General features: G+C 44.5%; 1 protein-coding gene across 2 annotated transcripts in view; it reads right to left on the reverse strand.

Moving 5' to 3' along the window:
- The window catches only part of GRAP2 (GRB2 related adaptor protein 2), a 486,852-nt gene that overhangs the window by 17,594 nt on the left and 452,521 nt on the right, over window positions 1-16,737 (reverse strand). The window lies entirely within an intron of this gene.

A 16,737-nucleotide genomic window follows, 5' to 3' on the forward strand; every position in this document is an offset into this window, starting at 1 on the left:
GTAAAACTTACTATTCTAACTCCAGGGGGTGCAACAGTAGGGTAAGTGTTGGATAGTATAGGGGTAAAAATTACTATTCTAACTCCAGGGGGTGCAACAGTAGGGTAAGTGTTGGATAGTATAGGGGTAAAAATTACTATTCTAACTCCAGGGGGTGCAACAGTAGGGTAAGTGTTGGATAGTATAGGGTAAAAATTACTATTCTAACTCCAGGGGGTGCAACAGTAGGGTAAGTGTTGGATAGTATAGGGGTAAAAATTACTATTCTAACTCCAGGGGGTGCAACAGTAGGGTAAGTGTTGGATAGTATAGGGGTAAAAATTACTATTCTAACTCCAGGGGGTGCAACAGTAGGGTAAGTGTTGGATAGTGTAGTGTAATATTATGCGTTGTATTGGTAGGCGTTGTAATGGTATGCGTTGTAAAGGTATTTTTTAAAAATGCGTTGTAGTGTCATGCGTTGTAAGTGTAGTGCGTTGTAATGGATTATGCGTTGTAAAAAATGCGTTGTAAGTGTAGTGCGTTGTAACAGTTGCGTTGTAAAGGTTGTTCCCCCCCCAGCGTTAGTATTTTTACTACAGGTAAATGCTTTTGTACGTCAGGTGGGGAACTTGGTACCAAATACCATCACAGTAATGGTCATGTTTGTCACCTAAGGTGGGCACTTTAAGAAAGTAGTGCTGCTGCTAAATCAGCCATCTTAAATGCTCTCAAAGGCCAATGTAATAATATAAGAAGTAATAATTAGGAAGTCAACACATTACCAAAGGGTCTTCGCTCTGGGAGGCTATGAAAGATGCCAATGCAAGAGAAGTGGCATTACAGCCAAATAACTTCTCTTCTGCATTCACGTTTGTGCAGAATCGCATCCTTTAAATAGAGTTTCAAGGCGCGATAACCTGGGGAGAGACAGAAGGGACCACTGGTACCGCTCACAGCAATATGTTTAGTGAGTGAAATTCATTTTCACCTCAATGGTTTTTAGACCACTTTTGACCCTCCCCGGGAAAGATCCAGAAACTGGTGTAGGGAGCATCATTAGCAGCATTTTCACCGCACCCGATTTATAACTACGTCTGGTTGGTACCATCAGGACTGACATTGAAACACATGCTATCAAGGCTTCAATGTCTATGCCAATCGCACCATCTAGGAATTTCATCCAATGTGAGATTTTTCATTTCCAGTCTGGAAAGTAGGAGAGTGGGAAGGAAGACAAGCAAGAGAACACTTGCCTTCCACACCACAAGGACAACATGTCCACAAACACCGATCCGCTTCAACGTTCTCCACCCGACTAAAGGACAGTAGATATTAAGCTTTACTTCTGCTTGAAAAATTCCCTATCTATGGTTATCTACAGAGGTGTAGATTCCAGAAACATTTTCATGATCTCTCTTAGTGGAGATTCCTGCAGGCAGCAGAAATAGTCTAATTTAGTACTGGCGGTAAAAGAAAATCCTCTAATTTCTAAATCTGAAGGACAATCCATCGGTGCCGGTTCTTCCACCGCAGGAATGTGTCCTCTGCATTTAGCACCTCCTTCAGTCATAAGAGGCTTCTCCATTACGATCCCACCTTAAATTGTGCTTTGGTTCTTGTTCAATGCCCCGAGATAGTGGACTGCATTTTGGGTTGAACCGGGAATTTCAAATCCGAAACCCTTGGCAGAGTAGTTTTCTTGGACTCCTCTTAGTTTGCCTCTTGTTATTTCATATTCATATGGTACAGATTCCCGCAGGTATTTATGTATTTTACCATGCTGAAGGGGTCTGGTGGGCCTCAGTCTCCAGTGGTGCTCTGTTTCTTACAAGAAGATTTTTTGAGGATATTTGCAAGTTCAAATATGACTTTATACACCTAGTACAACACAGGGCACATTGCCCCATGCCGTACAATATTGACATGCAAGTGGTAGGTGTCTACAGACATCCCTTTTACCGCCTCAGTCTTCTCATATAGGTGAATATGTAGAAGCACTTCAACATATTGCAAGGATACAATGTGTTGAGAGCCCAAGCAGTCAAGGAAGGAGTCCTGTGTGGTATATAGACTGCACATCTCAAGCAAGTAGAAGAATTAGCTTTTTATGGAACCTCCATGGTGGAATTAAACACTGTCCCATAAAGGTGATGTTTTGAGCCAGCATAAAGTATGACTGTTTCTGGGATGCAGATAGGTAGCCATCTTCAACATTCCTTTGAATCCGCAAGTCTAATTTACCTTGCGAATAGAGTGATGACAAAGGAAATATTCCAACCTGGGCACTGCCACCAGACAAGCATGAAGGCCATTTGGAAAGCCAAGTCAGCACAAATTAAAATATTACTCACCTGTAACACTAGTACTCCATCAAGAGTATCTTAATTAAATGAATAAACATTAAAATATCTCTGAACATGTGGGGGATCCAGGGATCCCACATTCGTACAGATTCAGAGTGACTCCAGTGAAGGAGAAAGAAATGTTACCTTTATTCCTAGTTCCCCATCATGGGTATTCTATCTTAAACTACAAACAGCGAAGTATCTCCACACACACACTGGAAACTCGATGTAATAAATGTGCAGAGATATTCTAATGTTTAGGAATATCAAATAAGATCCCATAATGAAAAAACTCTGATATAAATTTACCCAAGCACATTCACTCCAAACTTGTAGTCATTAGCACTTGGGAAATGAAAATCTTCGAACTAGTACCTGTAAGTCTTCATGCCTTAAGACATGTGAGTTGCATGTTCTAGTCACTTTCTTATTTTTTGGCACCTGCATGTGGGCTTTGACCTCTTTCTATTTCTATATGGATTTAGTAGGGGAGAGAGTCTCAAATTTGAAATGACTTTTGCTCACTAATATTAAATTAGATGAAATTGTTTTGATTACTTATAAGAACGTGTAAATATTATAACTATAAATTATAAAGGATTGTTTTTTAAACATTTATATGTTTATAATAATGTATGGGATTTTTGCATTTATTATTTATCCTTCATAGAAAAAAAAAGACAACTTCGAGATTTTTCTGTATATGAATGTATTTTGTCTTGAAGAAGGTGGGATGCACTGTTTGGAGTTCAATGAAATATGTGTTGATTTTTTTTTCTGGGTTTGCTTGACATGGCAAAAAGAACAATTGACGGACAGAATGCAGAACAATGTCATACATTCACCCCAGTACAGAGATCTGAGCCTAAATCCATCGTTTTATTGCTGACCATGCCATTCCAGTTTGGACCCAGCCATATGCAAATCAGTCTTGACCCTGCGCTCAATGGGAACAAACCAGCCCGAACTGCCAGGCCAGGTCCTCCTTGGACTGGAAACAAGCATGCTAGGACCGGTTTCGGCTTTCAGCCCTCATCAGCCAGGATAGCTTGACTCCTGTGGCATGGAGAGCACGGGATCCACGTCTGGGCATACCCATCCCACTCGGGGGACAAATGCAAAAGGAACAATTGATGGACAGAATGCAGAACAATGTCATACATTCACCCCAGTACAGAGATCTGGGCCTAAATCCATCATTTGTTTGCTGACCATGCCATTCTAGTTTGGACCCAGCCATATGCAAATCAGTCCTGACCCTGCACCCAATGGGGACAGTCCAGCCCGATCTGCCAGGCCAGGTCCTCCTTGAACTGGAAACAAGTATCCCAGGACCGGTTTCGGGCTTTCAGCCCTCATCAGCCAGGATAGCTTGACTACAGTGGCATGGCGAGCATGGGACCCACGTTTGGGCATACCCGTCCCACTCGGGTGACAAATGCAAAAAGAACAATTGATGGACAGAATGCAGAACAATGTCATACATTCACCCCAGTACAGAGAACTGGGCCTAAATCCATTGTTTTTTTGCTGACCATGCCATTCTAGTTTGGACCCAGCCATATGCAAATCAGTCTTGACCCTGCGCCCAATGGTAACACTCCAGCCCGAACTGCCAGGCCAGGTCCTCCTTGGACTGGAAACAAGCATCCCCAGTACAGAGAACTGGGCCTAAATCCATTGTTTTTTTGCTGACAATGCCATTCCAGTTTGGACCCAGCCATATGCAAATCAGCCTTGACCTTGCGCGCAATGGGATCAGTCCAGCCCGAACTGCCAGGCCAGGTCCTCCTTGGACTGGAAACAAGCATCCCAGGACCGGTTTCGGGCTTTCAGCCCTCATCAGCCAGGATAGCTTGACTCCAGTGACATGGAGAGCGCGGGACCCACGTCTGGGCATACCCGTCCCACTCGGGGTGACAAATGCAAAAAGAACAATTGATGGACAGAATACAGAACAATGTCATACATTCACCCCAGTACAGAGGACTGGGCCTAAATGCATCGTTCTTTTGCTGACAATTCCATTCCAGTTTGGACCCAGCCATATGCAAATCAGTCTGGACCCTGCGCCCAATGGGAACAATCCAGCCCGAACTGCCAGGCCAGGTCCTCCTTGGACTGGAAACAAGCATCCCAGGACCGGTTCGGGCTTTCAGCCCTCATCAGCCTGGATAGCTTGACTCCAGTGGCATGGAGAGCACGGGATCCACGTCTGGGCATACCCGTCCCACTCGGGTGACAAATGCAAAAAGAACAATTGATGGACAGAATGCAGAACAATGTCATACATTCACCCCAGTCCAGAGATCTGGGCCTAAATCCATCGTTTTTTTGCTGACCATGTCATTCTAGTTTGGAACCAGCCATATGCAAATCAGTCTTGACCCTGCGCCCAATGGTAACACTCCAGCCCGAACTGCCAGGCCAGGTCCTCCTTGGACTGGAAAAAAGCATGCTAGGACCGGTTTAAAGCTTTCAGCCCTCATCAGCCAGGATAGCTTGACTACAGTGACATGGAGAGCACGGGACCCACGTCTGGGCATACCCGTCCCACTCAGGGGACAAATGCAAAAAGAACAATTGATGGACAGAATGCAGAACAATGTTATACATTCACCCCAGAACAGAGAACTGGGCCTATCCATTGTTGTTTTGCTGACAATGCCATTCCAGTTTGGACCCAGCCATATGCAAATCAGTCTTGACCCTGCGCCCAATGGGATCAGTACAGCCTGAACTGCCAGGCCAGGTCCTCCTTGGACTGGAAACAAGCCTCCCAGGACCGGTTTCGGGCTTTCAGCCCTCAACAGCCAGGATAGCTTGACTCCAGTGGCATGGAGAGCGCGGGACCCACGTCTGGGCATACCCGTCCCACTCAGGGTGACAAATGCAAGAAGAATACACAACAATGTCATACATTCACCCCAGTACAGAGGACTGGGCCTAAATCCGTCGTTTTTTTGCTGAACATGCTATTCCAGTTTGGAACCAGCCATATGCAAATCAGTCCTGAACCTGCGCCCAATGGGAACAGTCCAGTCCGAACTGCCAGGCCAGGTCCTCCTTGGACTGTAAACAAGCATCTAGGACCGGTTTCGGGCTTTCAGCCCTCATCAGCCAGGATACATTGACTCCAGTGGCATAAAGAGCATGGGACCCACGTCTGGGCATACCCGTCCCACTCGGGGTGACAAATGCAAAAAGAAAAAATGATGGACAGAATGTAGAACAATGTCATACATTCACCCCAGTACAGAGATCTGGGCCTAAATCCATAGTTTTTTTGCTGACCATGCCATTCCAGTTTGGATCCAGCCATATGCAAATCAGTCTTGACCCTGCGCCCAATGAGGTGGTGAAGTGAGCTAAAGAATGATTATGGATTCAACCCAGATCTGTGACTGGGGGGTGAGTGTCTGAAAAGGTTCAGCGCTCCGTCCATCATCTCTTTGAGTTTGCTTTGTTTGCCCTAAGTTGGCAGGGTATGCCCAGACGTGGGTCCCTTGCTCACTTTGCCACTGGATTCAAGCTAGCCAGGCTGATGAAGGGGGTTACCCAGAAACTGGTCCCAGGATGCTTATTTCCGGTTCAGGGAAGACCTGGCTTGGCAGTTCAGGCTGGACTGTTCCCATGAGGCACAGGGTCAAGACGGATTTGCATATAGCTGGGTCTGAACTGAGGTGGTCAAGTGAGCTAAAGAATGATGATGGATTCAACCCAGATCTGTGATTGGGGGTGAGTGTCTGAAAAGTTTCAGCGCTCCGTCCATCATCTCTTTAAGTTTGCTTTGTTCGCCCTAAGTTGGCAGGGTATGCCCAGACGTGGGTCCCTTGCTTACTTTGCCACTGGATTCAAGATAGCCTGGCTGATGAGGGTTATGAACCCGCAACCGGTCCCAGGATGCTTGTTTCCAGTCCAGGGCAGACATGGCTTGGCAGTTCGGGCTGGACTGTTCCCATGAGACACAGGGTCAGACTGATTTGCATATTGCCATGTCTGAACTGGGGTGGTGGAGTGAGCTTAAGAATGATGATGGATTAAACCCAGATCTGTGACTGGGGGTGAGTGTCTGAAAAGTTTCAGCGCTACGTCCATCATCTCTTTGAGTTTGCTTTGCTTGACATGGACCAAAGTGCCTCCGAGTCTTGTAATCAAGGACCGTTTACTGTATATGATCCTCTCTGTACTAGAAACTTTACTGTAATAAGTGTGTGAGCATGTAAGTATGGGTGTGTGTTGGATATGGGGTTTTGTATTGATGCAAATAATTATACTTTTGTACATTTGTAATAATAGTGTGGAAAGCAAGCTATATATTTACCAGCTGCTAAATATGAGTTGGAGGTGGGAACTTTTTTAATGTTTTGAGATATTGGTATTCCTACTTTCTATCAGTAGTCCGAGCCCCCCTTTGCTTTTTAATTCAAACAATATTGTGTTATGAAATTGTGTTGGCTCTTCCATGTGACCGCTGTGCTTTACATCTGAGTACAGATTCAATGTTGCTGCATGCCCCGCCTCGAATGAGCTGTAACTCTTCTCCAAAGAGTGCAGCTAGCTTTGATATGACAGAAAGTGATGACAGCAATTACGCAAATTGTGATCTCTTACTAGGACAGGAGAAGGCCTTTCCTTAGTTAATCAAAGTGTTCACCTGGAGCTTCACGTCTTTTGTCCTTTCTATATAGGATCCACGGCATCTACAAATGTCCAGTGAATACAGAGGTATCCATAGCAGACATCCGTGGGATAGTCCTTGTTGACGACCATTAGATCTTAGACAACAAAACCATAATTCGTGGTGAAACGATCATTGACGACAACACTGCTGACTATCACTCCAAGGATGTCCCTTCCTTCTTCACTCAATGACACCATTGACGATGATACCATTAACGTTGACGATGATACGGTTGATACCTTGACATCCAGGAACAGTGCAAACCAAACCAGCACTGTTATCAAAATTTATACAATGTACACACCCTTATGATAATTTACTGAGTGGCGCCACACTCCTATCTCCAACCACTACCCTGCAATTGTCACAACATAGACAGTGGATTTTCCAATGCAAGTTACCTTGCTAAGTATAAAGGTGACAGCAAGCCTACCGTCTCAGATAGTGGACATGAACTGGAGACAGACCGCAGCGACCAAGATGCCTGGGAGACTGCCTACAGTCTTACTCAACTGGATGTGCGTTACATTCCAGAGTTTGAGGTCGAAGCCCTAGAAAACATCTATCAGGACTAAGAGTATTAACCCCAGATCTTCATAGTTGGCAACTCTCCTCTTTCTTATTGACCTCCATGTTATAGCAGACAGCCAATGGTCATGCAGGTGTTTGTCACATTTTTGTCAAAATTTCAACACATGATGGACATTTTTCAAAATGTACTTCTTTTGCAACCTACAGGGCAACCTACGCCTGCCCCACCCTTAGTACCTACTGCACCTATTCTACCTCCGCCTCCGCCCCCAGCTCCACTACCTATATTTCAAACAACCACTGGTCCCGCCGACTCAAAGTCTTGAGGGATGAAGACTCATCAGATTCTGTGTTTTCAGATTTGGAGGAAGACTGTGAGCTCCCACAGGTAGATGACAGAAGTGATTCGGAATGGGACGAATACTTCTTACACAAGGAATGCGATAAATCACCCCCAACCGGATTCCCATCTGGACGACTTACTTAGCCCAGTTTTATGCTCCAATGGAGAGAGTTGCTAAAAAGTTCAATCTCCCAATGGCTTCAGTGGAGCAGTAATGCTTTCTTTATGATTTTTAACAGCAAACCAAATCCACACAGTCCATACCTATTCTGGGCCACGACTAGACTAAAGGCCTAAAAATGATGAGGACATCTGCTATGGTTCAAGCAGTGGTTCCATGTCTGGAGAAAAAGTACAGGGCCCAGATTCAGCGTCTGCCTGCTTCATAGGTCACCCAAAGCAAAACCCGTAAACAAAAGCAACACAGATCAAAGTACCTGATCACCCCATCATCAGCCCCTCTAGACAGAGATGGCCTCCAAATTGATAATTTTGGCCAGAGAGAGTTAGTTCAATGGTGTCAACATCAATCAAAGCTGCCAATGCTTTAGCTATATTGGACCATTTAGATCGTCAGCAGTGGCATGTCATCTCATCACTATTAAACCTCGTTCCTGAGGACGAGAAGGAAGCTGTAATCGCAATAATCAAGGAAGGAGCAATAACCTCTGTAGCAGTCATTGATGCAGCAATAAACTATTCCAAAGCAGGCTTCTGTCAGCTGGCAGGAGCAGTGGTGTTAAGACAGTAGGGATGGGTGGGATCTACAGTTTTCCATCCAGAGGTCCAAGCAAAGATCCTTGATATGCCCTTTGATGGTCTCACCCTTTTTGGGAAACATGTGGATTACGCCCCAGAGAATATTAACATAGATACGGACATGTCTCGGTCCATCCACTTTCCGTGGCTCAAGTAGATCCCACGCTTACAGGGGAGCCTTCAATCAGTATTGGGATCAAAACAGGCCCTATTACCACACTCGACAAATTGGATATGAGCAAGGGTACACAATCAATCGGATCCAAGGCGAGGGTATTGCAGACCATCCAGGTGGAAAAGGAGCCCCGCTAAAAGGCATTCCTACAACAACCAAAACAGAGCTTTACTTCCTGCAACTGCCCACCACCCCTCTCAGTCTCAGCAGCTTGGGGGTAGAATTTTCCTTTTATCCCCTCATGGGAGTCCATAACATCGACTCCATAGGTGTGACAAATTATACACTCAGGACATGCATTGGAATTTGTACAGAAGCCACCGGTCTGCCCGCCCAAGAAAGAACATCATCTTCACTTGAGGGAGCTAAAACTGAAAATTTGCCCCCAGAAGTTAGTGATAGAGATGGTCCCAAGATCCCAGACAAACCAAGGATTTCACTCCAGGTAATTTATTATAAGAACAGGACAATGGAGGCTGATTCTAGACCTCTGAGAACTGAACAAGTTCTTGAAAAAACTGTTTTTTCGCATGGTTACCACCCAAGAAGTCGTCCTGTTGATCCAGGAAGGAGACAACCTGACTTCCCTGGATTTTTAAGATGTGGTTATCCATATCCCACACCGGACACAGAAATGCCTCTGCTTTTCAGTGGCAGGGCAGCACTACCAATTCAAGGCCCTTCCCTTTGAGCTCAGATCAGCATTTTCGGATATTTACCAAATGCCTAGTGCTGATTGCTGCTTTCCACAGGCAAGGGGGTCATAAAGTGTACCCGTAGTTGGATGAATGAATGGTCAAGGCTCCATCAAGGAAAGAAGCAAAAACTACTATGATCACATGCATAAGCCTGTTTCACAGATTGGGACTGACACTAAACATTGACACAAATACTTTATGGAACCAAATTAAAACTTCAATTCCTAGGAGCTATACTAGACAGCCAATTAGGAAAGGTTTTTCCCTCATAGGACAAAGCAAGGAAGCTCAAAGTCATAGGAAAGGATTTCTAAACCAGACAATGAGTCGTGGTCAGGCAGTACAAGTCTCTGCTGGGCCTGATGCCATCTTGCATAGTCATTTTATTCTTTTGCAGGTTCCAAATAAGACCCATCCAACAAGAGCTGGATGGCTAATGGAAACAAAATATAAGGCTCATGAATGGCACAGTCCAATCTACAAGATGACACAAGCAGGCTGCTATTGTGGAGATTCCCTACAAATCTCAATACAGTCCTCTTTTTCCATCCTTATTTAGACAGGGTGGTGCTCACAACTAACGCATTCATGGATGGCTGGGGAGCTCATACTCAAGAGCTGTCCACCCCAAAGTTCTCTGCTCAAACAGAAAGAAGATGCTCCATTTCAATGTCCTGGACCTTTGGGCCCTATGACTCGGACAAAAAGTATTTTTCTAAAAACTGGCAGGTCAAGCGGTCATCTTCCGATGGACAATGGTTTACATTGCCAAGCAAGGAGGAAGAGAGTGTCAACCTCTCTCGGAAGAGCCCTAACAGCTTTGGGGCTAGACTATTTCTCATCACCTGTACATGGCTGTGGAGCACCTCCCTGGATGTCGAAATGATCAGCTGAAAACACGCAGCCATACATAGTCAACAAAAAATTCCAGTGTTACGCCAGCAGGTCCCATTGCAATGCCTTTTCGATCAAATGGTCCATCGCCTTTGCATACACCTTTTTGCCATTTCCCCTGAGCCCCAGGGCCCCAAGAACTGTACCCATATTCTCACTGCCCTGGCCTCACCAGTAATGGTTCACTGAGCTCCTGAATCTATTTGTACACCCATCAATACCACTGAAGATGCACCCCAATCTCCTCTTCAGACACAACGGAGAAATTCTACATCATGACATCCTATTGTTAAACCTAACGTCGTGGTGCCTGACGATCTAGGATTGGTTATCTTGATCTCACACCAGAATGTAGAAACTTCCTGGCACAAGCCCAGGTGCCAGCTACCACAACATCTATAACAGCAGATGGAAATGTTTCTGTGTTTGGTGCAGAACCAAAGAATTCCACTCAGCGACTATAACTCTTCACCGAATACTTACATATTTACCGAGGCTAGCCAAAAGTGGTCTTAAATACTTGTCAGTGTGAGTCCGTCTGGCAGAAGTCTCATGATTTCAAAGAACGGAGGATAATTTGACCACTCTTCTCACACCAAGGATAACAAAACAATTTAAGAAGGGACTTTTAAGAGCATTTCCTCCTGTTTAGTGCCCACCAGTACCCTGGTAGTTTAATACTATCCTGAGTAAGGTCATGATGCTTCCATTCGAGCCAATCCATAGATTGATTTCCTAGAAAACCGCTTTTCTCTTGGCGCGTATATCAGCTCAAAAATCTCACTCACAGTTTTTCTAAACTAATTCACTTGATGTCCTTTAGGGCGTAGAGCATTTGTAGATAATTCCTAACAGGAAATGTATCTATTTTTTTGCAAATGCCATCCTTTTTTGTGAACCGCCAGAAAAATGGCGAACACAAACCTGCACAGGATCGGTATCCTATGTTTGCAAAACTCTTATGACCCCTGGACATGTGCACTTTGAGGGAGAGAGAGAAAGTGTGCCTCCATGGCTAACTGGAGCACTGCAGATGGCAAGATTCCTGGGCTGGGGAGGCTTATGATGGACAAGGAGAGACTGCGCCCTCTACCTGTGCCCCTAAGTCGAGCTCTGAGGTCTCTTGCAGGGGGGCGATCCATAAAGAGAATATCTGGAGGAAGACATCACTCCCGTTCGACACCGAGAAGAGGTACTGAACCTACTTGCTTACCTTCAAGAGCTGGTTCAACGTCAAGAACTCTTATGACGTCGAGGAGGAGGCCACCATCGATGTCTAGGGGGACTTCGATGCAGAGACACCATACAACGGCAAGAACTTCAATGTTGAGACACTGCTCGACATCGAGCCATCAGGCACCTGCCTTGACCAAGACAGCAGAGTGGCTTTCATGGATGAAAATGCGCAGACTTCCTTCAGACTCTGATTCGGAGTACTCTAGCTTAGTGACCATTCTGGATTCACCAACATTGCCTCATCTTGCAGCTGAATCTACTCCTCGGCCTTCACATCCTCCTCCTCAGCTCACTATTCCAGCTCTCCCTCCAGTGCCATTTGTGCCAGTCTCTCTGCCACCACAAGCTGCTGAAAGGGTGACACATACACCAAGGTGCCCTATATCTTCACACTAATGATTCCAAACCTCACTCCTATAGATCTAGGTCAAGGTCAACATCAGATCGTTGGCATCGTTCAAGACACCATCATTCAAGATGGAGAAGATACTCTACATCTAGATCAACATCTTCCCGATATCGCCATACGTTATCTTCAGGATTGTATTAACCTACCTTAATGGATTCTCCGCCACTGAGAATATCACCAACAGATGATATTAACACCTTCTAGGAAATTCTTATCAGGGAAGCTAACAAATTGAATACAGATTTACTGACTACTACAACATCCATGTTGGTAATCTTCAGACACTACATCAAAGGCCCGCATCTAGACCACTACTACCTTTGGTTCTAGGACTTCTTGAACGAACTATGGAGCTTTACCTGACTCTGGCTACTGTAAAGCGTTCTCCTTCATGCCTCCAAAAGAAATACAGACCACAGTACCAAGATCCGTCCTTTCTTCACACAGACCCAATTCCAGACTCAGTCGTTCTTTCAGCAGCTTGGAATCGTCATGCCACTGCGCCATCTTCTACGGTACCTCCAGATAAGGAGAGCAAGCAACTGGATTCAGTGGGAAGGAACGTCTGTGAAAGCTCTGCAGTTTCCATGGAAGCTGCTAGTGCTACTGCTCTCCTACAACACTATGACAGGCTCTCTTTGGAACTCCATTCAACAATTCATAGGCGATCTTCCCAGAGAAAAGCGTCAGGATTTCTAAGAGACTGTCAATAAAGGCATGATGATGTTGAACCAGGTTATCAGTGCTGCAGCAGATTCCTCCACTGTAGCAGTGTATGGCTACTGTCATGGCCTGGCTCTTTGGCGCCCTTCTTGGTTGAGACTAACAAGCTTGAAACCCGAAGCCCAACATGGTATTTTCAACCTGCCTTTTTCTGGTAATACCTTGTTTGGCTCTCATGCTGACAATGAGATGCCTAGGGTGAGTTTGAATTTGTCACCCTTAAAGCAGTTGGATTGGAAAAAAGGAGAGCATATAGAAGACATTCCTATAGGTCTTATAACTGCTGCTTTTTCCACCAGACAGCTCAAATCCCTCATTGGTCTTCAGGACAGTAGTAACTACAAACATCTCAGCCACAAAGGCCTCAACAACAGCGCCGTCAGTCAAGAAGCAGAGGAGGACAGATATCATCGGCCCAAGTCACTAAAACAATGAGTGGCAAACAATGAGTAATACTCAGGTAAGGGGAAGCATGATGTCTATCTTGCAAGAGTGGCAAAAGATAACTACCAATAAATAGTGCTGAATATTGTAGAGCAAGGATACTGTCTCAGATTCAAGTGTCCATCACCATCTATTCCACTGAAGAAAATTTCCCTTTTCCAACGGGATCAACTACAACAAGATCCATCTTTTTACAGAAACAGGCGATGGAAAAGGACCACCCTCATTTGAAAGGAACGGGAATTGTTTCCCGTTATTTTCTGGTGAAGAAGAAAAAGGGACCCAAAAACGAATACAGACCCATTTTGGACCTCAAAAAGCGAACAAATGAGTTTGCAAATAAAAATTCATAATGCTGGCTCTTCATCAGATCTATCCACAACTCCATCAAGGGGACTGGCTTTGCTCGATAGACCTGCAAGAGGCTAATTTTCACATCTCAATAGCTAAAAAACGTCGAAAATTCCACAGCTTCGTTGTAGGCAAAGACCACTATCAATACAAGGTCCTTCTCTTCGGCCTCAAGTGTGCACCGCAAACTTTTTCCAAATGCATGGCAGTTGTAGCAGCCCACCTTAGGAAAATGAGGATCTTCGTCTGTCCATATCAGGGCGATTGCTCATTGAGGCATCTACCTATCAGCAAGCAAGCCAACATTATCACCTAACCGTCATGACTCTCATCGACTAGGTCTGCATGTGAATCACAACAAGTCCCTCTCAACACTGTTCAATTTCTTCATTACCTGAGTGCAGTTATAGACACACTACACACAAAAATGTGTCCTTCGGAGGAGAGTTCATTATCTATCCTTCAGAAATGTTGCAATATGAAGAAAACATCCCATCCAACAGTTAGACAAGTCTCTTCTCTCCTGGGTTTAGTGGCGTTGTGCATGTTCATAGTCTCTTTATGCGGCCTCTCCAACAATGCCTGGAAGATCAATCGGATCAGACCTCAGGAAGATGGGAAGACAGAGTGCTTTTCGCCACTCAAACAATCTCTCACATAGTGTCGCCAGTCAGAGAATCTCTTCAAAGGGATGACTTTCCACCAAGACATTCCAGCCCAAACCATAGTGAAGGATGCCTCCTTGACAGGTTAGGGTGCCCATATGGACAATCTACAGATTCAAGGCAAGTGGTCACAAGCAACAGCCTTAACACATGAACCTTCTGGAACTGAGGGCAGTACATCTAGTCCTGAAGGCTTTCCTTCCGTCATTCAGAACAGAACAGACTCTCTCCTTGTTCAGGCGAACAATACGAAAACCATGCATTATCTGAACAAGCAGAGTGGGATAAGATCCAGATAGCTGTCCCTCAAAACACAAGCAATCTGGAACTGGCTCATTTCCAGGAATCTCAAGATTACAGTGGTCCATCTTACGGGAACCCAGAATTCTCAAGCAGACGCTCTCAGCAGAATTATTCCAGAAAACTACAAACGGGTTCTAAACAACGCTGTACTTCACACCATCTTCTCCGATTGGAGTTTTCCCCAAATAGATCTTTTTGCAAACTGAGAAAACAGGAAATGCCTAAGCTTCGTCACGAGGTTCCACCAACCAGGCACACTGGGGAATGCCCTATGCATCGACTGGTCAGGCAAATTTCTTTACACATTTCCTCCAGTTCCCCTACTGCTAACAGTGATCATCGAGTTCTCACACTCGAAAGGCAGAATTATTCTCATTGCTCTGGAATGGCCTCTATAGTGGTGGTACATGGATCTCCTTCACAAGTGTCGACACAAGAAGCTGCAGTGCAGACCGGATCTTCTTCATAAGTTCAAAGGCCAGATTCAACATCCCAACCTTCCATTTCTGAACTTGGCTGCATGGCTCCTGAACTCATACAATATGGCCACTTAAACGTTCCTCAGGAATGCATGGATGTGCTAACAGAAGCCAAGAGACCATCTACAAGGACTTCCTATTCCTTCAAATGGAAGAGGTTCTTCGTCTGGGGTTCTGAGAACAATGTTAACCTTCTTGAATGTCAGGAAGAGGCTATTCTTCCATATCTTCTCCATCTCACTAAAGCGAAATTGAATTTCTCGTCAATTAGAATACATCTTGCAGCTATCACAGCTTATCGAAAAATGTCCTTCACAAGGTGCCTTTTTCACAATGCCTGTCATTAAAGATTTTCTGGAAGGCATTAAGAGGATATATTCTCCCCTCAGGAGACCATCTGCTCTATGGGAACTAAACATTGTCCTCTCTCACCTGATGGGCCCTCCCTTCAAGCCCATTCATAAAGCATCTCACCAACACCTCTCTTGGAAGGCTTACTTCTTGGTAGCCATTATTTCAGCTTGCAGAGTTAGCAAAATACAGGCTCTCTGTTCACATAAACCTTACACAGTATTCCATAGCAACAGGATATTGATGAGGACCCATCCTAAATTCCTCCTGGACGTAGCCTTAGATTTCCATGTCAATCAGAACACTACTTTACCTACATTCTTTCAAAACCTCTTTTCTTCTGCAGAGAGATCTATCCACACTCTCGATGTTAAGAGAGTGTGAGGTTCTATATAGATAGGATAAAATGTTTGAGAAAATCAAACTATGGTACTCTAGGGACAGGATAGGCCACTTTCAAACAGTCCTTATGTAGATGGATTGTCTACTGCATAATACTTTGTTATTAAAAAGCAAACAAAACTCTATATGGCAAACCTAAGGCCCAACCCACCAGGGGTAAATCAGCTACGGCTGCTTTGCTTAGGAACATCTCAATTGCTGAGATTTACAAGGCTGCAAATTGGAGATCAGTTCACACCTTTACGAGATACTATTGTGTATAGGCTTGATGTCCATATGGGGCAAGCATCTCTAAAGAATCTGTTTGCCTAATTTTACTTTTCTCCGTTTGGGGATCATTTTGTGAATCTATTCAGTGATTATGATTATCAAAGGAGATCCCTGAGAGAGAAGGAATTTTTTCTCACCTGTAATCCTAGTTATCTCTCAGGAGAATCTCCACTGAAATCATAAGCAACCCTCCCTCCTCCTCTACGGAACAGATAATACATACATACCACTATACTACTGTGTAGCTTATCTAAAAGAAATGAGAAAACTGCCATCTTCAGGGCATGATGGGACACTGGTGGTCAGAAGGCTCTTAATGGCACATGTCCTATTTACATTGTTTCAATGCGGCAGTCTATACAGGCTACATTGCTATGTATTATTCCTTAGCTTACTTTAAAAAAAAGTAAAAAGAGTTTGTAAGGATATTTTTTAAAAGATCACTTTTCAATTTTGTTTTTGTGATTTTTAATAGCTGACCCTTTTTTCCTTCTAAATTTTAAAGTAAGTCCATAAACATTGGCAATATAGCCTCTTTTTAAGGCTGCAAAAATATAGCATGTTAAAATATCTGTCACATATGTTCCCTGGCCTTTCCGAAGTAAGGCAAAGTAGATGTGACTTTGAAAGAACTGCAACGGGATCCCGGCACGTAGGTGGGACTATTCAGTGCTAATGATTTCAAGGAGATAA

The sequence above is a fragment of the Triturus cristatus genome, chromosome 4_2, assembly GCF_964204655.1.
Source record: "Triturus cristatus chromosome 4_2, aTriCri1.1, whole genome shotgun sequence".
In the NCBI taxonomy this organism is placed as follows: domain Eukaryota; kingdom Metazoa; phylum Chordata; class Amphibia; order Caudata; family Salamandridae; genus Triturus; species Triturus cristatus.